A 6,070-nucleotide genomic window follows, 5' to 3' on the forward strand; every position below is an offset into this window, starting at 1 on the left:
CTGTTGGATTGAACCTCATTCCAATGTCCCCTACGGCTCAGAGCCATTGCTGTAGGCTTTGCCCTTATGCTGTGGAGCTGGGGTGTCTGTCGGCATCTGTCCAGTCTGACTAACACAGGGAACGAATGTGTCCTTTGTGTTCTTTTCCTCTGCCTGGAGCAGGATGACAGGAGAAGTGTGGGAGGACAGAATGGCCACAGCCATCAAAGCCTGAGCTCTGGGCTGCTGGTGGATGAACAGCATGTATATGCCCTGTCCGTGCTTTGTCCCTGTCCTGATGGTATTCACAGAATCATAAAGGTTAGAAAAGACCACTAAGATCACCAAGTCCAACTGCTGTAAGCTGCACTGAGTCTGTAGGTCTTTAGCTGTTGCATCTCCAGAGGTAGTGATGTGCTTGGAGCCCTCCATTGTGTTCATCTGGCTTTCAGTGTGCAGCTGAATTTCCAGTGCTTTCCTCTTTCTGAGCGTGCTAATTTCTGGTTGCCTGTTGCAGGGTTTGTTACTGATTTCCCTGGAGGGGAATAGAAACCCAGGCAGAAATACGGTGTGGAAAATAACTGTCGCTGAGCACCACATGCACTGCAGAGGCTGGAGCCCCACTGGAACACAGCAGTGTGTGCGTGCCCCCAGGTACAAAGAGGAGAGAGAACCCCCTAAATTACTTCCACCAGACGTCTCCTCTTTCCCCAACCCTCCGTATTGATGGTTTCTGAGGCCAGAAGGGATCTTTTTTTGTCTGAGTCCTGATATTACCCTGCAATAAATCACGGCCCCAACTCGAGCAGATCAGTGAGAGGAAAACAGTATCGAACGTGGCTTTGAGGAATTGGCTTCTTATTTAACTATTAGGAAGAAATTCTTTACTCAGAGGGTGGTGAGGCCCTGGCAGTGCTGCCCAGAGCTTGGGTGCCTGAGTCCATGGATGGGCCCTGGGCAGCCTGAGCTGGGGGGTCACCAGCACACGACAGGGGGATGGAAATAGGGGATCTTTAAGTTCCCCTCCAACCTCAGCCATTCTAAGATTCTATGACCCATTCCCAGGGCAGGTGAACGTATCCCAGTGCTCACAGGGCTGGCCCAATGCCTGCTGAGGCTCTTAGGGGTGCTCTTGCATTCCTCATCAACCCCCTGCTAATGAATGGCTGCATAACATCCTGCCGGTGGGCTCTGCTTCCCTCTCTGACAGTTGGGCAGCTGTTTATAAACCTATCAGGGTCGGTGCTGATTTTTATATTGTTCCAACTTCTTCATCAAAATGTCATCTGCAGCCACATCTGACGCCTGGTTGTGTTGGTAAACTAATTTTGGACTCTCATAAAAGGATCAGGTTGGTTTAATGAAATCTGCTTTTCATAAACCTGCGATGATTGGCGCTAATTAAATTTCACCTCTTCATTAAGTGAAGCCTGTTTCAGCTATGCTGTTGTTTTGCCCGGCTTCAATGTCAGACCAACAGGTTGGAGGGTGACATGGGGTTGTTTCAACACTGGAAAATCATTTGTTTGTCAGAGGAGGTGGTTCCCCATCCCTGCAGACACCTATGGGAATAATAGGAATGGGGCTGTGAGCACTGATGGAGCTGTGGGTGTCCCTGAGCACTGCAGGCAGTGGGAACAGATGGCCATTGGGGGTCCCTTCAATTCATGAGTTGCTGCTTCTTGTTGTTTTTGTTTTCGTTGTTTTATTTTGCTTCCCTGGGTTTAAATCCGCTTTATGGTCCCCCCAGGTCTGTGCCTGGCTGCAGGGAGAAACCAAAGTCCCTGTTTCTGAAATGAAAATGGGAAAGAGAGGGAGGAAAATGAGGGAAGGGGAAGAAAAAGGGCTAAAGGAAAAAGGAGACGTGTGGGCAGGGGCTGAATTGGGGATTTAGGGAAGGCACTGGCTGAATTTAGAAGAGTCGCACAGAGGTTAGAATTCATGCCATAGACTCATGTCTGGATGCTTCAGGGAGGCACGTACAGCCCCAGCGTGGTGCAGGGGGTCGGGATGCAGAGCGCTGTGTGAGCGCATGCAGGCACAGCAGGGGACTTGTTGACAAACGCATCCTACAGAATCTGCCTCTGGCAAATGTTTTTATGCCTTTGGATTATTCTCCTATGGTGTGTTTGGGAAGTGGTTAGTGGATCATTTTATTGGGGGGGGGGGAGGGGTTAAAACCCATCTCCGTTGAGAGGATGTGTTATGTTTCTTAAACTGCACTGCAAGAGTGTGCTTTCAAAGAGATGTGCTCTGAATTACTGCTTTGGGTTTGTTCCCCTCTGCAGCCTGGGGCAGAGAGATGGCAGGACAAGGGCTGGGAAATGGCTTTTCCTGCACCCAATGGCTCAGCTGAGATGAGGTGCTGCTCAGCAGGGCTGGGAGGTTGAAGTGTCGCCTTCTCCTGCTGCCTTGGGATATGGAGCTGAGTTCAGGGGAAGGTATTGCAACATCCCCACTGCACCAGCCCCAGAATGCCCATTTTTCGCTCCCTTTACTTGTACTATCCCATCTTTCTTGCTTTTGGACTATTGAACATTTTATCCTGGATCATGTTTTTGGACTCACTGAGGATTGGAAAGAAAAGAGAGGAAAATCCCCAGCATCTCTCCTTCCATTGCACTCCCTGACCAGACCTGGGGCAACCCTTTGGGTGCACCTACAGAGTGGGTGAGGAGTTTGGTTTCAAGAAAGCATTTGGATGGACGAACGATAAAAGCAATAGAGCAGGAATAAAACATCACAATGATTTTTGCTGCACTGGGATTTGTTTCCAAAAGTTCCTTTTAAACCCCAAAAGCTGCATAGTCTTCCTCTGCTTTCCTTTCCCTGTCACAATGCTGGGGATGAGCTGTCCTGCTCTGCGCAGCACCCTTTGGAAGCTCAGAGGATGCTCTGACCTCCCCTGCATCCCTGCCTCAAACACAAGGCAGCACCAGCTGCTGCCCCTGGCCCTACTTTGGAACCTGTAGTGTTAGGGCAGCCTGGGCTCCCCCCATTCCTTGGGATGGCTCCTGGTGCCAGCCAGAGCCATGGAGGGATTGCTGTGTCACTGCATCCTGACTGACACAGCCCTGCTCCCCTGCACTGCGGAGCAGATGGAAACGTGTCGTCCTTCTGTCTCCTGCTCTTATACAATTCCACCAACAAGCTTTATTCTTGTTTTAAATCCTTCTGAGCAGGGAAGCTTCAGTGAATTTTAAATAAGCTCTTGGAGCTGTGCATTAAAACCTAATGAGGCAGAGTGATGCACCTGAGGAGTAGCTGCAGGGAGCTAAGGGGTGGCTTTGGGCTGAGGCTTGTGGTGCAGACTCATCCCTGCTGGGCTCCTTGTTTTGTCCTCCCTGACCAGGAGTCAGCATGATTTTACTTTCCCTTTGTTAACTACTTTAATGGAGTGCCATTCTGAGCTGTCACCTGGGCAGATGTCCTCCTAAAGTGTGCAGTTCTCCTGGGTGCCCCATGTAGCTGTCTCAGGGCTGGGGTTTGACTTCATGATTCAACACCAAGGAGCATGGAAAATCCCTTCTGTTAATTGACAGTGTCGTTGGGTTGGTGGTGTGTCTCATCATGGTTATCCGCTCCTTGGCATGTGAGCTGGGTGGCCGAAGTACTGTAGAATCACAGAATCATTAATGTTGGAAAAGACCTCTAAGATCTCCACCCCAGCTCATCACCCCGTGTTGCCAAGTCCCTCATCTCCTCATTTCCTGAGCATCTCAAGGGATGGTGGTAACCCTACCACTTCCCTGGGCAGCACCTTCCAATGCCTCACAATCTGTTGGGATATGGATGATCCCAGTGGGATGAGTTGAGACCTGAAAGTGGGCCCAGTGCATCCTGTGATTCACTGTGGTTTGAGACACCAGCACCAGTGCACCTGTGGGCATAGCAATGTGGTGCCCTCCTGATCCACAGAGCATCACTTCCCAGCCTGCCTGCTCCCCCTCCAAAAAACCCAGCTTTGAGTGACTGTTCTGCCACCTTGATGAAGTACTGAGGGCTTCAAAGGTAGTTAAAGCTCCTCGAGCAGCGATGCAAGCACGTGCCAGCTACAGCTGGAGGGAGAGAAAGGCACAGTGTGCATTTGGAAAAGGAAATGAAGGTGTGTTGCTGTAAGGACTGCACTGAGGTGGGGGAAGAGGGATGGTGTGTGGGAGGGGGCTGGTGCTCCTCTACTATTGCTGTTTCCACCACGTCCCCAACTTTTGTGTTGTTAATTTATTGGCCAACTCTGCAGCAGATAAATCCAGGGCAGGTTTGTAAATGCTGCATTGCTGGCAGCCAAAACACAAATATGGCCTGAGCTGCTGCCAAGCAGCAAAAAAAAAAAAAGGAAGAAAAGCAGAAAAAGCTCAGTGGCGGGATTTACAGCCCTGGAAAAGAGCAGGCTGCAGTGGACTCCTGGGCACTGCTCTTAGAGCATAGGGAGGGAAAAGCCGAGTGCTGTCCCAGCAGTGGGGGGTCCTCAAAGGGAAACCCCAGCCCCATCCTGTGTTATTGTAAGGTCTTTTTCTTTCCTAGAGGAGGATCCTGGCACTGGGGATGCTTTTGCCAAAGCTCAAGCTTGGAACTTTGCTGCCTGAGCTCCTCCTGTGACCACAGACAAGAGGTGGCCACGTCCATCCATGGCTGTGGAGCAGAAGCAGATATGGCACAAGGAGAGGTCCCCATGCAGTTGCTCTCCCCCAGCAGCCCTTGGTGCTGAGTTGCAGGCTGTGTGGGCACGATGCTCAGCCACAATGGGGCTGCTGCTTGGTGGAGGTGTGTTGGTCCCAACAGGGGTGGGGAGCTGGCAACTGCTTGCTCTTTGTGCTGAGATTTTAGATGATTTTATTAAAGCACTGATTTTAGCACCACGTTAATCCCTGTGTCAGCTTCAGCCATCCAAGCTCCTGCTTGTCATCCCTTCCAGACACTGCTCTGGTGCCATCAGGGAAACATCCCCATAGGGCTCCTTGTGGGCTTTAACCATGATTGCTTCTCCGCTCTGGAAGCAAAGCACTTTCTGCTTGGCTTGACACAGGAAGCAAAGGGCTGACAATACAGCATTAAAGAGTCTTTAAAAAGGTAGAAAAAGGCTTAGGAGCCTCCCAGACCCAAAGAGAAATAAGAGAGGAAACCCCTAGGATGGGAACAGCACGGGGCAGAAGGTGTTCCCATGGTGTTCCCATGCACCCCAGGACCCCCATCATTTTGGATGCAGCATCACCCTGCCCAGCTCACAATGAATGTTGCTGGGGTCGGTGTGGATCTGGTTGGCAGCCCCTCACCCCTTTTCCCTTGGCTGGCGGCTGCAGCAGCCGTAGCATCGCAACCCACGGCCGCGGGGAACAGGGAAGGGAGAGGCTCTATTTTAATGCACCGCTGTGGGTTGGTGACCTAGAAAAGCAGCTCGCAGAGCAAGAGTGTGAAGTCCAACCTCCCCCGCTGCCAGCATTGCTTCTGAGCGTGGGGTGACCTATATAAAGCAGTGCAGGAGGTATTGAGGGGTCCCTTTTTGTCCCCCCCACACCTCCCATCCTGGGAGTTCTCTGGGCACTATGGAGGGGATGGGAGATGGCCAAGATGCACAATAACACACAACAGCCCCACGTTGGATGTATCTCTATCGCAACATACCGCATCGTATGGGAAACATCTTGGCGATGCTGTAGGAAATGCCACCTGTTCATGGGTTGGAGGGGAGATGGAGCTCCTTTTTTTTTCCCCCTCTGCTCAATGAGCCCCATCAGATGTGATGTCAATGTTATAAAGCTCACAGCTGTGTGTGCTCTGCAGCCCCTAGAAGAGAACGAAGCACAGTTATTCCCATAGCAGCCTGTTTCTGAGCTGCTGCGCCCAGCCGAGCGGAAGATACGCCAATTAATTAAATCAGTAAATAAGTTATACTAATCCCATTAACAAAAGAGGAGTTGGAGATTAAATCTTTTATGGTACTGACTGAAAAATTAATGTCGCCCGTCTTTTAGGAAATATATTCTTCCCCTCACCTCGCCAAGGATAATAGTGCTGTTATATAGGACAGAACGTTATCTGAAATGAAAAATGAATGTAAAACTAGCACATCTCTTATTAAAAGATTGTAATG

This window comes from Coturnix japonica, chromosome 15, assembly GCF_001577835.2.
Source record: "Coturnix japonica isolate 7356 chromosome 15, Coturnix japonica 2.1, whole genome shotgun sequence".
Taxonomy (NCBI): Eukaryota; Metazoa; Chordata; class Aves; order Galliformes; family Phasianidae; genus Coturnix; species Coturnix japonica.